Genomic DNA, 21228 nt, shown 5'->3' with positions numbered 1-21228 from the left:
CCAAGGTGTCCTGGCACTAAAGAAAAACTTAAAACTTTTCTTGTTGGTTTTCTGGCAAAGAAACACAAAAATTCATGGGCAGAGAAAATATTTTTCCCAGAAATGGACCCAAGCAGGGTCCGCAGGGTCTTCGTGTCGGCCGCGCGGGCCGCAGTGGCCGGGCCGCCCGCCACCATCCGCCAAGGAGACAGCCGCGTGGTTCAAGCTGGCGCTTCCCATGCCGGCGAGCTGTGAGGTCAGAACGCGTAGCAGGAAATTACTCAATCGTCGAACCTTGAAGGAGTCATTCCTCTGCACTGTTTGTGATTTTATTTCTAAGTGTATGTCTGCCTTTTGTAATAGTAGCATAAACGATTATTTATGTGTCATAGTTGGGTTCAGCGTCTGAGTTATAGACTAAAAGCTCCAAGGAAAATACCTTCAGTTGGAGATGGCATGTTTGCTTCCTGTTTTCATTCTCAAGTTTTCAAAAAATCTTGTGTGTAACAGGAAGATGGGAAGTGTTCAGTCATTGCTTCTAACACCCATTAGTCAAAAGTCTGCTTTCAAACTAGTCTTAGATATCTGACCCCAAGTGCAGCAGGAAAAGGTGACTGAATTTGTAACTGAATACACGTTTGCCTAAAAGTGCATATCAAAAGTGCACAAATATTATTCCTTGTTTAAATGCTACTTTTTTGTGATGGTCTCTAATACAGATGAGCTTTTCATTAACAAAGGCGAAAAATTCTACTGAACTCAAAAGCGACAGCAATTAGGTAAGCTTTTCAAACTACTTTTATAGTCACGATTTAACTACCGTTTAGATTTCTTGCCCTGATAACTACGACCCGGACCACAGCAGCTCCTGGTTCCCAGTGGTCACTCTGACGGCCATGTCACCCCCTCCTGCCGCCTCCCCTGTCACCCCTTCACTCAGCAACAACCTCCGCCTCCTGTCCGCCCTGCTCACGCAGTGCCGCTGCCCCTTGCCGAGGGACACACAGGGCTGGGCGTGCGACCCGCACCAAGCTGACTTCCACCTTCCCTGGAACTTCTTCACACGGGTCCTCAGGGAGAGAGGCCCCCGTTCCTTCTGACCACAGCACGGCGGGGCAAAGCGCCAGGAGCGAGAGCCGCGAGCCGCGAGCATCTTGTGGGGCGGGGGTGGGGGGGGTGGCGCTCCTCTGCAGCAGAGCCCCAGGGTTAGGAAGAGGGGAAGACGAGGAGGAGGGAGAGCGAGTGCGCCCCGGGCCCAGCCTCGGAGGCCCCCAGCGAGCTCTCATCCTGCTGCGACCCCTACGACCCCCTGAGCTACTCCGAGACCCTCCCGAGAAATGCTCATGCTCCAGCAAGTCCTTTGATCCGTGTGAAACTGCCGTCTCCATAAATCAAAAGTATTCTAATTTAGCAACCTACCGGCAATTTCAATCGGTTCTACCCAACGGGTCATGTCGGGTTTATGCCGCTTGGAACCTCAAGTCTTTGGTGACTACAACTGCCAACAGTTAATGGAACTTTTCAACTATGTGACAGAGCAGGGGAAAAACCAACTGTGTCACCTAATACTGATCATTGCTGGCAAAGATGAGGAAGGACAGGTGTGCATGCACACGCGAACGTAGGCACACGTGACCTGTGCGTTTACACGCAGTGCGGCCCACGCGTGACTGCGTGAAGCCACTAGCCATGCAAGGCCGCGGGCCGACGGGCCGGGCCGTGGAGGGGGGCTCGGGGCCGCCGTGCCCTGCTCCCGGGGTTCACAGCTGTGCTCAGGGGGAAACGGGGGAAACAGGTCTGTGCCACCTCGTCCAGCTGGAAGGCTCAAATGTCAAATTTTTTGACATTAAGTCTCTACCTCTCAGAATCATCATCAAAAAATAACTGTCTCACAAATTGCTGTAAACGTTAAACGGATACGCGTGTAAAGCTCTGGGCTCGCTGCCTTCTGCGAAATAAGCGTCAGAAAATGTCAGCTGTTGTTATACGGCATAAAGCAACAATTAAGCTTTGTGAAAAAAATGTATGAACAGAAAAGGCCGGAAGGGAGCCCCTGAAACACTTATACCTCTGGGTGGTAGGATCGTGTAAGCTTTTAAATGTTCCCCTTTTACGTTTCTCTGTCTTATCCAAATGTTCTACAATTAACAGGTTTTAGTTTGCTAAGAAATATTTTAAAACTCAGTATAGTATGTGGGATATAAACCTAAAAGCAACAAACGAACAGGACAATCAGAGACTCGCGGACATGGGCCATAGACAAGTGGTTAGAGAGGCGGGGAGGGAGGGGGCGGTGGACGGGGTGAAAGGGGTCAAATACGTGGGGACAGGAAGAAATCTAACTACGGGAGGGGACCACAATGCAATCTGTATGCGCCTTACATTAAATCGTACACCTGAAACCTACTGGATTTTGTTTACCAATGTCACACATACACACACACAAACAATAATAATAAATTCTGTAAAAATAAACAAATAGTGAAAAATTGAAATCAGTATAGATTCAACATACACCGTATCACTTCTTAAGGCACGGATTCAAACACCCGCACGCTCTAAAGTGAGAAAGGCGATCATGCACCAACAAGGCCCAAGCGTACCTGCCATCGCTGGGGTTATCAGACGTGAGAAAAAAACACTTGGGCAAGAGCATTCAACTCTTTGTTCTGAAAACGCAATGATTATTTCAAAGTCTTTATTTCCTTTAACACCTGACGTGAACTGATCAGCGAATTGCATGACAGCCAGACAGATTGGCTTAATGCGACTCGCAGCCACGAATAAGCTCAGACCTGTGCTGTGGGCGGTCCCGCTCGGAAACACTGCTCAGAACCACCTCGGCAGAAAGAAGCTCCGTAAAACGTAATCCAGCAAAATGAAAGTAATCACTTCCACTGGAAAAAATACGTATCACGAACTAACATCATCGGCAAATTCTGCCTTCCTTTCAGACGATGTCAGCCTATGTGTGAGGAGAGAAGGGTCCATAAAAACGTAGCAGCCTCCAGGAAACGGGGTGGCGGGGCCTTGACGTCAGCTACCGAGTCGGGGAGGTGAGGTGCCAGCACTCGGGACTTGCAGCTGACCGAGCCGTGGCCGACTTGCGCCAGAATGCCACACTTGCTTTTCTCAGTTAAGAGTTCTCGAAAGCCTGGTAACATGATTCCTAATGTCTAGGTCTAAATAATGCCCCTACGAAAAATTTTCTTTGAAAAACTTTTAAAGTTGTCTGTTATACAAAACTACTAAATTTAAGGGGAAAGTGAGGTCAGCCAAACTGACGTTTCTAGTTTTAGTCTGGGATAGCTTCAATTCCACACACACGAAAGTCTGAAGAGGCACGGAGGACCTCTGAGTTTAACCGACACAAAAACGAGTAACGTAAGGGTGTGTCGGCGCACACGCGGTCTACCCATTTTCGTGCAGGAAGGCGTCCCTGGAGGCTGTGTCCGGCTTCAGGCCTGGTCTACGAAGTGATCGAGAAGCGGCAGCTGAGGCCCCGTTTGGATTTGAAAACTTTTCCCAGGATAAGCTTGGCAGATCGTGTTATATGTGAACATTAAAAATTCATTCTATTTCAAATACCATAAAATAGTACACAGATGCTCACTTTAAATAATTCACGTTCCCATCAGGTACTGATATATTAAAGTAATATGACCTATATTAATAAATATTGCATAATAATCACAGATGTACTTTTTTTGGCCGGGTTGTAACTCCTGAAAGCATTTACTTCTGGCAAACAACTGTTCCAATAAATAAACTACAAAAGAACAAAAAGGAGAAAAGATTGTAAAACAAAAACCATTTAATTTGTATGATTTAAGTCCTTAACTAGATCGTTCTTTCTCTCTGCCAAAAAATTCATAAAAGCTGGTTGAGTTAACCCAACACTTATAAAATTTTAACCTTTACTTCTTTTAACAATAACGAATGAAAATACAAGGTTTAAATTTGGCTAATACTTTCATTTCAGAGCTGTACTGAAAAAATAAAATTATAAACGGCTTATCTTTAACAGAGTAAAACATTTCCTGGAAATGGCAAAGCATGAAATGGAAGGAGTATGATAGTTCTTACAAGAAATCCTTCCTTTCTTAAGTCGTCAGTTGCCATAATAGTACTAATAAGACCACAGAGCATTTCAAATTTTACTTTATGTTTTAATGACTACGAGAAAGTTTCCTGAACACAGCTGTCAAATGGATATAATCAGCACAAGAGATTCCCTCACTTGTTCTGCGTGTTTTAAAAGTTCACTTTTACTAGCTAGCCATCAAGTATTAAGGATGTAGAAAAACCTAAGTAATATATGATAGACAGGCGACGAAGTATTCCAATTAACTCCATTCCAATAAAGTCAGAGAAGGAATAACGAGCCCCGAGCACCAGCCTTGGAGAGGTTTTGAAGGCGGAGGGACGGGGGACACATGCTTTGGCCAACGGGTCGTGAGGGCTGCTCGGACCTCGTCCCTGGTGACGGGGCAGTACCCGTAACCCCCTTCCGCCATGACGTGCTGATTTGAGTACGTTCATTCACCTGAAGACCATATTAGAAAAGAGAAGAAAATGCAAACTACTAAAATATAAAGCAAAAAAGTTCCAGGCGCTGAAGTATCGAGGGTTTATTTACTCATTACGTAATACCTAAAATGTGTGGCCTCTTCGACGAATCATGTGTAACCTGTGGTATTGCTCCATACACGCACGTACGCATGCGGACACACACCCGTACACAAACATGTCGAGACGTGTGTGCACACGTGTGTACGTAAAGCTACAAGTTCACACGGCTTTGCCGACGTCGTTAGCGGCGTGCTAACTGTGCGGCTGTCTGAAAGCACGGCGTGCACGTCCGTCTGGCGTGACACACCCGTCCACGCGCACGCTTCAGGTGCGGGCCGGGGGAGGGGGCCACGGAGGCGGCCCTGTCCCACTGCGGCGCCACGTCCACCAAACGGGGCCGTTCCTGTCCGGCTGCGTTCGGCCTGAGGAAAGCACTGGCCGATGATGAAAACAGGCAAACGAGCAAGCCGTGCCCCAGCCTCCTGCCTGGCACTCGCTGGCTTGCGGCAGGCGGGGGTGGGGGGGACGAGCGGGGGGCCGTGCTGTCTCTGCCGTCACACGGTGGCTCGCGGAGGCAGCGCCCGTGCTGCTGTCGCGGGCCGATGGAGCGACTCCCATTCCTGCCTTAGTTATAGTGCGAGTCTTCGAGTTGCGGCTGGAAAGTAGAAACGAAGCCCAACCCCCACCGCGCGGACACCAGGGGACGGGCGCAGGGTGCGAGCGCTCCGAATTCGGTCTGGTGCGTCCTGGGGGACACTTCACCCTGCTTCGCGCCGAGCATGAGCGGATACAACGCCCCCTGCTCGGACAAGGACTTTCCCTCATTCTCCTTCGGCACAGGGGCGATCTCTAGCACAGCACACGATTTAAAAACTGGAAGAAAACGGCAACTCACGAGGAGTCTACGTCAAACAATCAGGAAGGTGCCATCATTTCAACTCTGTCCCCTGATGGTGGCACATGAAGGTACGAAAAGCACGTGGAAGGAAAATCGATCACGCTGCGGGAACCCCGCGGCATCGCTCACGGGGAGAACGCTTCCTCGCACGGAGACTGGCGCTCGGAGGAATCTCACTTCGTGGCCCCCGGAGTTAACTCAGCAAATTCTAGACTCCAGCGGAAAGAACTCCGCGCACGGGAGAGGACCAACCGTGGCGTGGCGGCACCCCGCACCGCCACGGAAGGGCTGCCGGACGGTGGCAGTCACGGAGCGGCAGGTCGCGCGCGGGCGTGGCGTCTGGTGACGGAAGACGGAGCCGTATGGCGGGTCTTCGAGGCCAGGGCTCAACGGACGTGCGGGAAGGACACATCGGGGTCGGGGGCCGACGTTTTCTTCGTGAGCGTGTTAATGTTACTCTGCAAGTACGGTGAAAGGGTAAAAGAAGGCCGAGTCCGCATGTCACAGGAAGCCCTCGGTTAGTCAGAAACGTGCCAACAGGGAGAGGAAGAAGGGGAGGCAATACTTTTCTGTAACACATGCTGGTCCGTCCTGAACAGAGGGAAAAATCCTTACAGTAGCACAGCCTTTCTGAAGAGCAAGCTTGAAATTCATTTCAAAATCCTTCAAAAACGTGAGCATTCTCTGACTCGTTGCTAGGAATGTGCTCTAAGCACATGATCGCGGACCCACTGATCGACTCAGCCACAGGGATGTTCATCACAGTGCTATTTATAATGATAAAAATAAGACGGAATGGAGACGATCACACGCTGAGCAGCGGAAAACATCTCCTCCTCGGCCTCTCCTTTGGGAAATGTAAAATGAGAACAGCTATCAATACTCAACACGCGGCCTGTGGCTCGGGAGTGGGACAGACACGGACCCAGATCTTGCCTCTGTCACTCGCGTGTTGAGAACGACAATCCCTCTGCAATTGGTTTTTGGGCACAGTGTGAGACGGGCGCCTCAAAGTGTTTTCCTCCAGAAGTACGGTCGGTTATCTCAATGACCTTGATGACACGCGCCATCTTTTCAGAACCGATTTTTGCAGCTTTATCACATGCCGGATCTTCCTACATACTTGGATCTCTAACCTATTCCACCGACCTATTTCAATGTTAACTCGTACTGATTTAATTGTGGAAAATTTACAGTAAGGACATCGTAGACGGTTTCCAGTTGTCGCACTCTAAGATGCTTAAGAATCTGGAGGACAAGTCCTTAGATTCATCGTCCCGTTGGTAATTTAGAAATCATAGAAGTTCTCTCTCAGTGGAATAAAGGAACGGTGATGGTGGGGGACAGCGTTGCGCTTTCTAACACATTCCGCAGCGAGAGGACGCGGTGGGCACCTTCGCAGAGGGCGCCCGGGGCCAGCGGGAAGCACAGCGCCCCGCCCAGGGCCGAGGTGCGTCTGCGTGGGAGAGGCGTGCGGTGTGCGCGCGTCTTACGTGAGTTAACACCCTGGTTGGTGTTCCCCTCGCTTCAGGTCGAAAGCCGCGACTCCAGCCGAGAGAGAGAGAGAGACGTGCTCCAAGGGGGTCCCCAGAGCCAGTCAGGACGAAGGGCCAGATGACGGCATGGACGGGTCGGGACCCCCAATCCTTTTCCAGCATGGGGGCCTCGTTTTGAACGCCAAGGATCTAAGCATAACCGGTATGGTGGGTACTGGCCTCCTAGTATTCACTGGTTGAAAAAATTAATTATTAAAAACCGTTACGGCTGCAGTAAGGCTTCCAGAGAACGGCGCAGGGCCATGAGGGCAACGGGGGCGGGTTTCCGCAGCCACGTGTCACTGTCCCGAGCTCCGTCTGTGGCCCAGACAGCCTCTGCCCAGGACGACTTTAGAATCTCGATTATATGGTCAAAACGACCCTTCATCTGCCGGATACAGAGCTCGGGCCTGTAAAGTGGCCCACGTCCCCGGTGTATCTGGCGCGCCCCCGTTTTCCGGCCCTCGCGCCGACCTCGTGGCGCCCCCCTGCCCGCTGCCTGGCGTCCTTGCCGGTCGCTGCCGGCTCCGGTGCCAGCCGCTGCTGTCATTCCGTGCAGCGCGGACACGGCCCGAGCAGAGACCTGTCACCTCTCAGTCCCAGTTCTGCCCCGAAGTTGGCCATGGCTGGAAGATCTCCGATGCCGCGTGTCGGTGGCTGCCACGCTCCTGCCCTCCACACGGGCCCCGTGCCCCTCCCGGGCCGTGGTGACGCTGCGGGCCTATCACGCTTCCCCTGGGGCAGCGGCGTCTGAGATCATGGCTCCGCACTCAGACGAGGTCCCCGAGGGACTGCGCCGGCCAGAAATCCCCCTGCCGACCCACACTGAACATGCGGCCTCCGGACAAAATGAACCGACGTTTTAAAAGCCAGACTCCCTGCCCGCCTCCGAGGGCACCGTGAGCCAGGGCACTTCCTGTGCCACCGCGGCCGACAGGATGTGCTCCGCTCTAAATTAAGTTGCAAAGGAAAAATGTCTTTTAAATTATTCTGGCAGTTATAAACTGTTGGGAACCAAGACAAATACATGTGGTCCTTGGAAAGTGAAGAATTCTTACAGAACTGTACTAGAAAATTTATAAGCAGTCGAGCATGTCTCTGTAGGCATTTAAAAATGAAATTGATGCTGTAAAGGCCACATAGTCAAGAGCATTTACTAAGCGAAAAGCCTTTAGCCAAGGATAACATAATTTACGAGGAAAATAATTCAAATATAAAAACTACATAACTGTTACGGTTGAGGAAGGAATTAAACAAGTTGAACAGTAGATGGCTGGCGATAACAATCTATGAGTAAAGAAGTGCTCGTTTTTCAAAAATAAAGCCCGTCTTGATAAAAACAAAAACTTTATAAAACTCAAATTGTTATTGGCGTTTTTACTATCAGTTAACCGATACATGGATATTTTGGGGTAATTTATAAGCTAATATTCATTAAATGCTCTGAAAAGATCATCTTTTTGTACAGAGTAAAACAAAAATGAAATTCCGACAGAAGTTAAAGTGCATGGTAACCACGGAGCGCCGCAGGCCCTGCTGCGTCTCAAGCCCGACGCGGTCCGAGCCGCAGCCCGGCTCCACGTCGCACTTCTCAGAAGTGCGCAAAGGCCACCTTCCGGGTTTCCAGGTCCGCCTCTAAGTGGCTCTGTGTCGTCTTTGCCACCCACTATTAGAAGTGGCCACTGACAGGTGACTGGATGAAGAAGATGTGGTGTATGTGCACAATGGAATATCACTCTGCCACAAAAAAGCACGAAATCTCGCTATGTGCAACAACGCGGATGGACCTGGAGGTGCGGACTCTGCTAGTGAAATAAGTCAAACAGAAGAGACAAAACCCACACGATTTCACTTGTATGTAGATGCTAAAGAGCTAAACAAAAGTACAAACAAAACAAAACAGAAACAGACTCATAAATACAGAAAACGAAACGAACTGCCGGTGGGGGGTGGGTGATGGGTGAAGCAGATGAGGGGGATTAAGGAACAAACTCCCAGTTCGAAAGCGAACGAGTCACAGGGATGTAAGTGCGAGACAGGGAGCGCAGTCAACAACACTGTAATAACTTCGCATGGTAACAGATGGCGACTAGACTTAATGTCTGATCATTTTGTAAGGTATTTAAATGTCAAATCACTACGCTGTACATCTGAAACTAATATAATATTATCAACTACAGTTCAAAAGAAAGGAAGTAATTAAATGAGACAGACTTCAGGAAGCTGACATTCTTGTGGAAGAGAAAAATGAACAGCACAAATATTATTTGAAAGTGCTGAATGCCCACGAAGGGTTGTGGGAGCAGTGCCGGGCGGGGTGAAGGACAGCCACGGGGGGCTGACGGCTGGAGCTGCCCCTGAAGCATAAGCAGGCGTTCGTGAGGAAGACCAGAAGAAAGATTGGGCATGGATGGAACATTCCAGGCAGAGGCAAAATGTGAGAAAGGCATGGCAACGTGTTGGTTAGATTACAGGATGAGCGGTGTGTGGCGGATTATACCCTCTTCAGCATAACGAATCAACCTGCATGGTTTTGAGCACACGGAAGTACATGGAACTTAGCAAACGCATTGTTTGTTCACGAGACAATTTCTAACTTGTACAAAGGATTCATTACATTAATTTGTAATTCATTACAAACTTTTCAAACAAACTCCTATTAGTCCAATACCTTGTATAGGGTATATTTTGTTATACTCAAGGATATATTTCGTTTAATCTTGACTTAAAATTCATATGTCACTTGAAAAACATGGATCAAGTTTAGAAAATGGAAATGACAGTGTCGAATGTCTGCGGGACTTTGGAAAGTGTTCTTTGGTCGATAACATGACAGAAAATCAACAGCGCAACTTTAAGTGGCTTCCCTCCGATGAGACAAAATGTCCTGTGACAGAACCCGCTGTCCCAACTGCCCCAGACAGATGCGGCAAAGGCCCGTCCTGTCCCGCGAAGACACAGAAAGAGGAGTTTCCCTGGCAGTTTCACGTAAATTCCTTGGACTGTTTTAAACACTCCTTTACAGCGCCACACACAGATACACGAACAATGGTTTTCAAAATGTCAAATTAATTTATAGGATCTTGGAGTCTCTTTTGACCAAAGCTTTAACGAAATCACTTTAAAAACAAGTTTGGTCCCACGGATGCCCGAAGTCACAGTCTGGACCAGCTTCCCGCAGACGGAAGGTGGCTGCACCACGTGGCGGGGGCTCCCCGTGTCCAGGGAGGGTTCCCCGTGCGCTCTGGCTTCTCCACTGCATGCATCACAGCAGGCAGCCATCGGCCTGGCCCAGACCCTCGCGCCTTCCCCGCCTGAGATCCAAGTTCACAGCTTTCCTCTAGCTCCGTAATTGCTCCTTCTCAAGCGTTTTGGGGAGCCCTCTTTCTCCCACTGCCCCTTAAATGGAGGTTCCCGGCAGCCCGGCCGCCTCCCCTGGGTTGGTTTGCTGGCGAGAGAAATGTGAAGGCCTCCGCCCCCTCCGCCCCACGTTTACTCCTCCAAGTGGTACCAGTTTAAATGTGAAAACCAGGGTGTCTCACGTCACCCCCGAGCTCTGCCTCCATCGGAAGCGTCTACGCGGTCCTCCAGGCAGCGCACCTGCCGGACCGTCGCCGGGGGACGCGACCTGCTCGAGCAGCGACACGCAGACGTCGGCCAGCACGCGGGTCGCGCTCCCCGGGGCGGGGCGCGGGGTCAGCAGCCTGATGAAAGGAAACTGGAAATGCTTCTTCCGTAGCAAGCTTACAGGGTGTGGTACGCCGCAGGCCGGCCGCAAAGCATGTGGGGCTGTGGCGGGAAAAGGAACGAAACGCACGTCCCCTGGCGCGGCCGAGGCCCCGCCCACTCCGGCCCCCCCTTTCCCGTCGCCAGCTGCACAGCCGCGTGCGTGCGCCCCCCCGCACGTCCCCGCTGCGCCGCCTGGCCCAGGCGCTTAGACGTAAGGAGAAGAAGAGCAGACGGTGTTTTCCGCAGTGATGAAGGCACACACATGTCCACGTGATGCGTCACGGACGGCCCGACACAGAGCCCTAGCTAGATTCCGCCCCCGACGCTCCTAAGCCAGGGGGGACAGACGCCAGGGCGCCGGAGGCCCCGGGGCGGCCTTCAAAGGGACTTCAGAGACTTCGACGGGGTTACTGGAATATTTTATCTTTTAAGTTGCAGTTACGGTTATAGAATATGTTATCTTTTAAGTTGCACTGGGTAAAAAAACTCGTCAAAGGGTACAGTTAAAACCTCTGCATTTTATTATATGTAAATTCTACTTCAGTGAGAAATGAGGTATGATGTATTAAGTCAACAAAGAATATGGTTTTATAATTCAATTAAACAACTCCTGATTGATAATTACTTCATAACAACATAGCACTTTTTATTCAAATGAATTCCCCAATAAAATGTCAATTATTAAAAACACACAATACACAAAAAAGCATAAAGGGAAAAAAATGACTTCAAATTCACCCAACATAAGCAGTCAACATTAGTTTTATTTACTTTCAGACAGTTTCCTATGCATAGATTTTTAGAAATCATTCTGATAATACAATTCAAACTCGCAGAGGGATTAAGATTTAAGAAAAAAAGGCAAAAAATTAAAAATTAAATTTGTTGTTAATTTTTAAATCGGAGCTGCCAGATATTGACTAGACATAAACGTGCTTGGGAACATGCTCACGCGCGGGCATTCGCGAGATGTACGCGGGGAGAAGAGCGAGCGGAGGTTCCTGTGTTACACTGTGTGTGGGCAAACCGACTCGCACGTGAGACATTCCCGCGAGAACGAACGGGGACCCTGAGCAATCACTGAAAACATTTGTTTTCTTCCGGTCTGCTTCGTTTTTAGTGGGAGTGGGCCAGACTTTCATTTTTAGGTTTATACACTTGGATAATGTCTGGTTTTTCCACCATGATTCACACAGACACACAATGTTTGTGTTAATTATACTTGTATTAACTTAAAGGGACTTATGCAGGCATATTTTGTCACATAATAAGGGGATATTGCAAATACAAAGAACCCGAGGGTTCTCGCTTCGCAGCGAAGAAGCCTCTAAGGGGAGAGGCAGCCACCTGGGGCTGGCGCCCAGCGCCGAGGCTGCAGGCCGGCTCCCCGTCCACACGGAGGCACGGGGCGCGAGAGTCAAACTGTTGTTAAAATTCAGAATGGGAGTCATGAATTTATGAACATGACATTCAACACTAATACACATAATTAGAACAACACACATTTTACTTTTAAATTAAACCAACAGGCAAACAAAGGACTCTTATGGCCTACCACAGTTTGTTAATGTAATAAAGAACCGCCCACACTCAACCCAATCACACTGATGAAAATTAATGTCCGAGCTTTTTCATTTTATTAGCTTCGATAGTTCTAAAATAAATTGGTGCCTTTCATTGATTTAAACCATAAGGCTAAATGCATTTTTCTCATTTTACAAGACCCTTCGCACCTATTAGTAAAATGACTTTGAGAAAATATCTATCCCTGCTCTTTCTGTGAAAACATTGACCTTTCTTTGTGATATCTGCCTTTTTTTTTTAATACTGGTTTAAAACATTTAAATTATTTTTATATGAAATAATTTTTCCACAACTAAATATTTAAGAAGGAAGAAAAGGGCCTATTATCTCATGCTAATTAAGGATCACAGTAATAAAAATATCACTTAGAGGCGTTCTCAACCACATACATGGCTCGCAATTTGACGAGAGGCCGTGTGTTGTAAGCTGTCCGTCTACACCCAGTTTTAGCCCTGAATCGCGGTGAACTTTGGGACGCCAGGCCGCAGTGCTCCTGAATACACCGCCCTCCTTGGCCAAAGAGACGAGGACTCTGCTCCCAAGCCCCCACCCGAGCTCACTGCAGGCAGAGCACAGTAACATTTTGAAAACCAAAACATTAAGTTTTCAGAAGTTACAAAGCCTTCCATGATAATTCAATGCGATATCTAATATCCCTGAAATTTCAGCTTGTCTTATGCTTAGTTTTCCAGTTTTGCAAATACAGAGAACTTAATACATAAGAAAAGAACTGCATACGCTGACAGCTGTCTAAGACACATCGCCTCACAATAAACATCTGGGTCTCATCCATGTGATGGGAGTTTACGACCAGCAGATACCCAGGAAAAGCGTTCCATGGAGGACAGAGACCCAAACAAACGAAAAAGTATTCCAGGAGCAGCAGGAGCAATAAAAAGGGATGAAAAGAAAAAAATATATATCCTCAGGTAACATAATGAAGAAAAAAAATACTAAGAAAAAGTACTGTGAGACAATGAATGGGGGGAAGTCTAAGAGAGAAACAATTTGAAAGAAAAAAAGAATGAAAATCTAATCCACCCAGCAAGGCCAACAAGAAACTAGCAAGAGTTCTAAAAAGAGACAAAAGACAGAAAGAAGAAAACCCTAGTGATCATTCAAAAAAAAAAAAAAAAATCCAGAACATGAATTTCCACCTTTTAAGAATAGAGTATCCAACACTGTTACTTTTTATTACAGTGCTAATTCACTTTAGAGAGTACAGATGTGAGGTTGGTAAAGCTATTTAAATTTAAAACACTGCTTATAATATGATCCCTTCCCGCCTGGAGAGTATGTACTATTTTGGCATCATCCTCAGGAGAAAATCTATATATTTAAGTCACATATGCGTTATCCCGTAACCTTCCCTTTGCACGTCGTGGCGATTCCGGTACTGAAGTCTCCAACAACGGGTCCTCGCATGCGGCTTTCTCGGTGTCCCTGACACTCACGTCCTCAGCCCCATCCGCGCTTCCTGCTCCGATCACCCAGTGTGGGAAGTGAGGTCCCCGTCAGAGCCTCATCAGCGCTTCCAGCCCCACAGGCTGCGACAGAGGCGGCCGCTCTGCGGTCAGGCTCTGCGCGGACTCCTCCTCCGCGCGGTCGCTCGGGCTCAGTGGTGAAGGCATGTGACTCGCTCTCACGCCGTTGTGTCCGGGCGCGCAGGTCAGCTGCTCTCTGCCTGCACGGGGGCATTTCCCTTCGCCTGCGCACTGGTGCTCACTCCGCCCTCAGCCCTCCGTGCTCCTTCGCGGTCTCTCCGTCGCTCTCTCCCTTTCTCCCCTTATTTCCCCCATTTACCGAGTGCCCGTCTTGGCCAAGTGGAGGGTGCTTTTGAGGTCGAGGGCTCCAGAGGCTGGGAGCAGAGCAGGAGGGGAGGCTGGCAAAAGACGACGAGGCCTCGAGCCTGGGCCATGTGCCCGATGGAGGGGGCGGGAGCCACTGGCGGCGCTGAGGCCGGGAGCCCGACACGGCTCCACCGCTCAGCACGGCCAGGGCGCGCACGTCGAGGGTGCGCCCTGGCTTCTGTCTGGCTCAGAGGGCGAGCAGCAAGGGTCCCACCAAGAAGGACGGCTGATGACAATGTTCCTAATAACTACCTGGCGTTGATGTTACGGTCGCAGTGGGAAAGCACTGGGCATGGAGACAGGGGACAAAGCCCTAAACCCAAACTTCTGCCGCTAAGTGCGCAAGCTGGGCCGAGTCCCCGAATGCCCTCTGAGGGCTCAGACCAGTCACCTGCGAAGGGGAGGTGACGGTACCACGTGAGTCCAAGCATGCGAGTCAGTGACCTCCCGCAACCGACTTTCCAGAAGGAGGTTCCAAACCCAGGAGCAGCCGGGGAAGCGCGGGTGCCTGACATGCCTGACCGGGAGACGGGCCCCCGAGCAGCGCCCCGCGCCCTCCCCCATCCTCCCGGACTCTGACTCTCGTCCGCCATCGAGTCCTTCCCAGCCACTCGGCTTCCGCAAACCGCCGAGAACAGAAAGCCAAGCGCGGCGGAAGGCGGTGGAGGTGGAAACCGCGCGGGAGGAGCGGGAGCTTAGCAACCCCGCCGAGGAGAAAAACCTTGAGTAGGCTCGGCACGCCGACTTCACGTCAAGAAGAAGTGGTCCTGAGTCGTCAGAAAACATGACTTAGTTACACGGAGTCGTCTCCAATTACGGAGACGTAGGAAACTAAGAAGGTAAAAAGTATATATTTTACAAAATTTTTCATCAGAAATAGTTAAATTTAAAAGATTTCAGTCCTTGAAGGTGTCTTAAGGTTCAGTTATCTGGAAAACTAATTTATGATCAGTTACCTGGAAAATTCCATCTTATTCTGAAAAATGACCAACTAAATGGGGTGTTACTGAATGTGCTATTTTAGTACAAATAAATGAATCGGGCTTAAAATAAAAGCCTACTTAATTTCTAGACAGCTCATTTTACCTGAACTGAAAAGTATCTCCTATGAATTCCTCGTATATCTAAAATATTAATCTGTAACACTTGACAAGGTTCAGATAAGCATCATAAATAGTAAACCAAAATCATTCCTTTTTCGAGAATAAACTCTCCCGTGTGTAACTTCTACAAATGTCAGTACCCAGGCTGAAGCAACAAAAATAAATAATGGAATTAACTTAATTATCTACACTGATGGTGGATCAAATAGGATGGAAGATCCCAAACAGTGAATGTTTTTGAGTCATTATTTGACTATGAATCTTACTTCGATAGTGGCACAAATTTAATACCTATACATGAGTATGTTCTAACCAACCTACATCCCCTGGCGGCTACACTCAGAACACAGCTAGGAAAATCTGGGTCTCTGTGAAAAAATCCGAAAGACAAATCAACAGCTCAAATTGCAGGTAGTTTAAACTTGGTTGCTTTTTTAAATTTTTTTTTAATTTTAAGGAAGTTAAATTTGTCCTTCATTTAGCCTTCCAAACAGTCATTATTCAAATACATTTAAACTTCTCTCACATTTCTCACTACCCTTAAGTGACATGAGTTTCAGGACAAAACGTAGCGTATGTCAAGGACGAAGCGCTAAGACGGGCGCAAATGAAGGTCGATCCAAAATGCGCCCCGGGATGGGGCAGGCGAAAGCGGGGGCTTGGCGAAAGGCCCACGTTTGAGACCCACAGAAAGCTCCGTGTGGCGAGGGGTCAGTACTTCGGTCCGACAGGAGCTGACCCAGTATTCAGAGTAGGGTTCATAACCATCAAGTCTTGTTAGACTCCCGAGTAAATGACTCATTCCCCGGGACAGGAAGCAGGGCTCTTGTCGGTGGAACGTTCTGACGGCATAATTCCAAACACCGGCCATGCCATGTCCCAACCAACAAAAAGTCAGCAGAGATGATCGACTGTCCAACGAGGATTTTTCATCGAGAAACGAATTCCAGGAATACTTAGATTTGACCTTCCTGATAGTGGTCTATGTTTTTATGCGTAAATAAGGAGGGGAGCAATTCTTTCAGAAAACGTGTCCCCGTGCAGACCCGTTCACGGGGACGCTTCCACAGGCCCACGGGCACTCCTCGTGAGGCAAACGAAGATGCTCCGCGTGCGCATTCAGCCACTGTGGCCCGCACTCTCATTTCTCAGCCATGAGCATGCGCTGGCTTCGTCTTCGAGGTAAACGTACATAAAGTGAATGCGTGATTCACTTTATGTGCATACCCATTTGAAAATAAATACAACTGTGTCAGTAATACAAAGTATAAACAACAAGAACACCCAGCCGCTCTGCCGTTCATGTTGTCCGTACACTTTCCCTTCGTCAATCGCAAGTGAGTCTCTACGTCATTCCAAGAACTGGTTATCAGTAGATGTCTCCCATAAGTTGTCACATAGGGTGATAATATGATCAAAGACAAGTTTCCTTTAGTAGTTTAGAAGGCCTACAGCTTTTATACACATTCAGCCACGAAGAGAAACAAAATCCATGAGCTTTCGTTAGAAGCGTCGAGCAGGAGCCAATGAACGTCTGCGGATCAGCATGGCTCGTTCTCACGCCAGAAGTATCTAATTCCTGCTCTTAGACAAGCTGAAATGGGTCTTTTCTAAGACTCTGTGGTTTACTGTATCATTTAAAAATGCATGCAAATAAACTCATCGCCTTTTTCAGCTGATATAATGTATACATATGTATCACTAGTGTGAGTATAAACTGGTGCTAGCTTTGCGGAGTATAATTTAGTAATACCGTTCAAGAATCTTTAAAAGTTTTTTCTATTTGATCTAGTTATTACATTCTTAGAGCTTTATCCCAAGGAATACTCTTCAGGTAGAGAGTTTTATCCACAAAGGTGTCTGTCTCATAATAGTGAAACCGAAACTACACAGTGTTGAATTATGACTTATTTATATGATGAAATATTATTTTCTGACATTAAATGGCTACTTATATATAATGTTAAAAAGAAATAGCTATGAGGTATATATATTTAAAGGTCATGAAGCATATATATTTTAAAAAGCAAGACATAAAATTATATATTCGGCATGATTTCCTTTACTAAAATTACAGAAATAAGTAGCAAAGAAGTATGCGAAATGGAATGCTGATAATTTGGGTGAATAATTTTGGTTTTCCTCTTTGTATGTTCGTATAATCCCTGTAATGAATCCGTTTCTTTTAAAGTTAGGGGGAAAGGCAGATGACTGGTCAAGGGGGCGCGGGTTTTCTTTTGTTTCCGGCGTAGGCAGGAGGGACGGGACGGGAGGGACGCGGCTGCTCCCCTCGGCCATCGGGAGAGTCTTCCCGCACCTACACGATGCTGAAGTGCCGCCCAGGTCCGTGAGGACAAGACCCCAGGTCCCGGCAGAGGACGCGCTTGTCTGGAGGACTGGCTGCCAGCCCCAGGCCATGACTCCGTGGTCACCACTGCGCACCGCCTCGCAGACGATCCCTACAAAGGGCCAAAGTGGGACCCGACACCGCCTCTCCTAGGGGCCACCCCACTATGTCTCAAGTTACGGCGTTTGTTTGTTTGCCTGTTTGGCCTTAAACTTCAGCCTCAACAAGGTCGCCCGACGGCATGAAGATTCTTAACCCTATCACAGAACCGTCCGCGCAGGAAATGGATTCAAATTCGACCTCCGCTGCCGCCCATGCCCCAGCCCACGCCTTCTGAACGCGCCATCCACGGCGCCCGTGACACCCATGCACCACCCGTCTCTCTCTGAGCCCCGCTGTTCCCTGAAGGCCCTGGAGGTGGCAGCTGCTTTTCCCTCACGCCCACGTGCCGCCGTCCTGAGCATGGCGTGCCATGGCTGGCTCCAGGTCCCCTTCCCCGCTCAAAACTTCCTCAAGCTTCAGGAATTCGCCTTAAACCAGTTATATTATTTTCCTGTTGATGCAATAGCCAATAACCACAAACCCAGTGGCTTAAAATGACACAAATGCATTAGCTCACGATACGGAGGTCAGAAGTCTGCAGTGGGCTTCACGGGGCTGAAGTCGGGCCGTTGGCAAGGCTGCCTTCCTCCGCGCCCTTCCCTCCCCGGCCTCTGGAGGCGTCCCGTGCTCCCGGCCTGTGGCTCCTCCCTCTGTCTTTGAAGCCAGAAGCACAGATCTTCATCCCCTGACTCAGTGTCTGTCCTCGCACCCCCGTCTCTGACTGCACCCCCTGCCCCTCATCGGGACCCTCATGATGGCTTTTGGTCCACCCAAATGATCCCGAATGACCACCCCATCTCAAAAACCCTGGTGTAATGACCTTTTCCCATATACGGGAACATTCACGGGACCCAGGGATTAGCACGTGGATACTTCTAGGGGGCCAGTGTTCTGCTTACCAGACCGTTCCACCCTATTTGCTTCTTCTAAGACCAGCCGGTCACCTGCTGGCCACCCCTGCCCTCCGCGACGACGACGTCAGGGTCCATGACTCGGCGTGCACACGCGTGGCCCCTCCCTCGTGCGGATCCCCCGGCCTCTGCTGCCACCGTCCCGGAGGACTTCCCCTCCCTCCAACTTGGTCACCTCCTTCTGTGGTGGCGCGAGCGAGCGCGTGATGAATCTCAACAGCACGCGTCCTGCTGTTTCGCTGGCCGCTGGCCCAGCGCCCCGGCCCTGCCCTCACGCCCGGAGCCACGCGGCAAGGCCGTCCTGCCGACGCGCCTCCCAGCGAAGACGGGCCCCCATCCGTGTCCTGCCCTCCACCCCTGCCCACTCAGAGTCCCTGGCCGTCACTGTGACCACGCCCTGACGGCGCCCGACAACACGTCCCTGTCCCCCACTGTCACGGACACCTGGAAACCCCGACGCCGACCGAACGCGGCGCTCCGCCCCACCTCACCTGCACGCGAACAACTGAGAAACACAAAACCGAGCTGATTCAAACGGCATCTTCACAATGGTGAATCCTGCAGTCACGTCCAGCCATAACTGCCCTTGGAAATCTAGACTCCTCTGTGCACTGAGCACGCCAGGGACCCCTCCGCCGAACGCGAACGGGATCTCGAAGGAACAGTCACTTCCGGCGTCGACACAGGCCAAGCCTGGAAAATGTGCTTCTGTCAGAAGGTCAGGAAGAACGCAGACTGACGGAGCACGTCACCGGGCTGAGGGAAGCCGAGAGAACAAACGGCCTGAACCCTTTAGAAGTGTGCGGACAGGAAAAGACATGAAACTGGCAGAGGCCGGAGGAAGAGGGACAGCGCCCGCGGCTCCGGAGCGGGAAGCGGCAGGCGGAAGGCGGGCGGGGCCCGCGGCAGAGGCCAGCATGACGCCAGCAGTGGCTTCCCGACCCGGGCGGCCACGCGGCGGTTAGCGTGGGAGTGTTCTTGCTTTTTTGATGTTCACAAATGCTGCTGAAAATCCTCCATTTTAAGGACAAATCCTCCACTTAAAAAAAAGTCTGAGTCCTAACTCTGCTCCTAAGCCCTGACGCCCCCGCTGCCTCCCCAGCCTCCCCTCCTGCCGCCCGCCCCCCGACCTCATCAGTCAGGTCTCGGCTGGAATGTCACCTGTCCCGAGAGACCTTCCTCACCTCGTGCCACATCTTCGGCTCCATCCTCGCAGCCTGCCTAGCACTTACCACCGCCGTAGTTCTGTAATGCGCCGTATTTGCCGGCTTACTGCCTGCCCCCCACGCTGCAGGGCGATCCCTACGGGGACGTCGTGTTCGCCGTGGTATTCCCATTACTTACGTATTAACACGTGGTGGGCGTTTAACAACTGTTTGCTAAATTGACACATTAACAGAAATGTATGTATAACAAACTGCTATGAAAGAAAATGTAATCATCTAAAGACACGGATCCACTCTAAATGGCAAAATAAAAGGGTTAGTGGCCATTAGCAACACCAAGACCTGACCACCAAACCAGAAGTGTGCCATTGATAATGGAATTTATATAATTCTAGAATACTGAAATCGAGGAGAGATTTACAGCAATGTAACTGACAACCTGCCATGTGAACATTAGAAAAAGCGAGCAGAGAGAGTCTCCAGGAAAAAGCCTTTCAGAGCTGCCCAAATGACAAATACCTTCCTAACAGCACAAAGCTAAATCTGGAAGACGTATACAGGATTCAAAAGTGCAGGCTCCGGTGATTTGTACATGCATCAAGAATGAAAATCAAGCAAGTGAAAGGCCATCTCTGGCCCTGCGCAGTCATGAAGACAAAAGGAAACAGAACAGGTACGCAAATGACGCGGACCGAGGGCATGAGGGAGGACCCGACGAACAGGACTGGGACTGCAGGAGGCAGACGGTGAGGGAGAGGAGAGTCGCCGGCGGATCCAGCGTCCGAGCAAAGTGAGAGAGGAAAAGTAACAGCTAAGGATAAAAGTGTCACCAAATAGCTATCTGCAGAAATGAAAAAAAAAAAACGCATACCGACATATGTGACACATACTCGCATCACTACAGAGAAAACATAGGATATAAAAAAGAGGTTCATAAATTTCAATCTAAAAGCGATGATCATTAAATGAAAGTTGTATTAAATCAGAGGGCAAAACACAATGTTTTGCCATTCTCATCACAAGGAAACTTTTTTTCCTTTTTTCCTTCCTTTTCATTGTATCTATATGAGAAGACAGAGGTTAACTGAACCTACTGTAATCATTTCGCAACATATATAAAGCCGACCATCATGCTACGTGCCTTAAACTCATACAGTGATGTATGTCAATTATTTCTCAGTAAAACTAGAAAATAAAAACTTTCCTCCAATATATGAAAAATATTGCCAATTTACAGTGTGACAGATATCATAATAAAAATTCATGGTAAATCTTACCAGGTAAAATTGGGTGGTAAAAATAACACATCCTAGAAAGGCCAAACTAGGAATTACTTGAGAGCTGAGATGTATTATTAACTTGTTAATCTCTATCTCAACCCCATGTGAAGTCCTTGGTAAAATTTGAATTTTACTGAAGCGAACAAAATTACACAGGAAAGGTTATTATATT

The 21228-nt window shown here is 49.1% G+C and overlaps 1 protein-coding gene across 1 annotated transcript in view; it reads right to left on the bottom strand.

The window, feature by feature from the left end:
• Positions 1 to 19471, bottom strand: part of SDK1 (sidekick cell adhesion molecule 1) — a 308508-nt gene extending 289037 nt beyond the window's left edge. Inside the window, exon 1 of the mRNA XM_036225179.1 lies at positions 19102 to 19471. The gene's annotated coding sequence lies outside the window, so the exon portion shown is untranslated. The remainder of the gene's footprint in view (positions 1 to 19101) is intronic.
• Positions 19472 to 21228: the final 1757 nt, after the last annotated feature.

This window comes from Rousettus aegyptiacus, unplaced genomic scaffold (assembly GCF_014176215.1).
Source record: "Rousettus aegyptiacus isolate mRouAeg1 unplaced genomic scaffold, mRouAeg1.p scaffold_m13_p_7, whole genome shotgun sequence".
NCBI lineage: Eukaryota > Metazoa > Chordata > Mammalia > Chiroptera > Pteropodidae > Rousettus > Rousettus aegyptiacus.
This window is presented reverse-complemented; position numbering and strand designations above follow the sequence as displayed.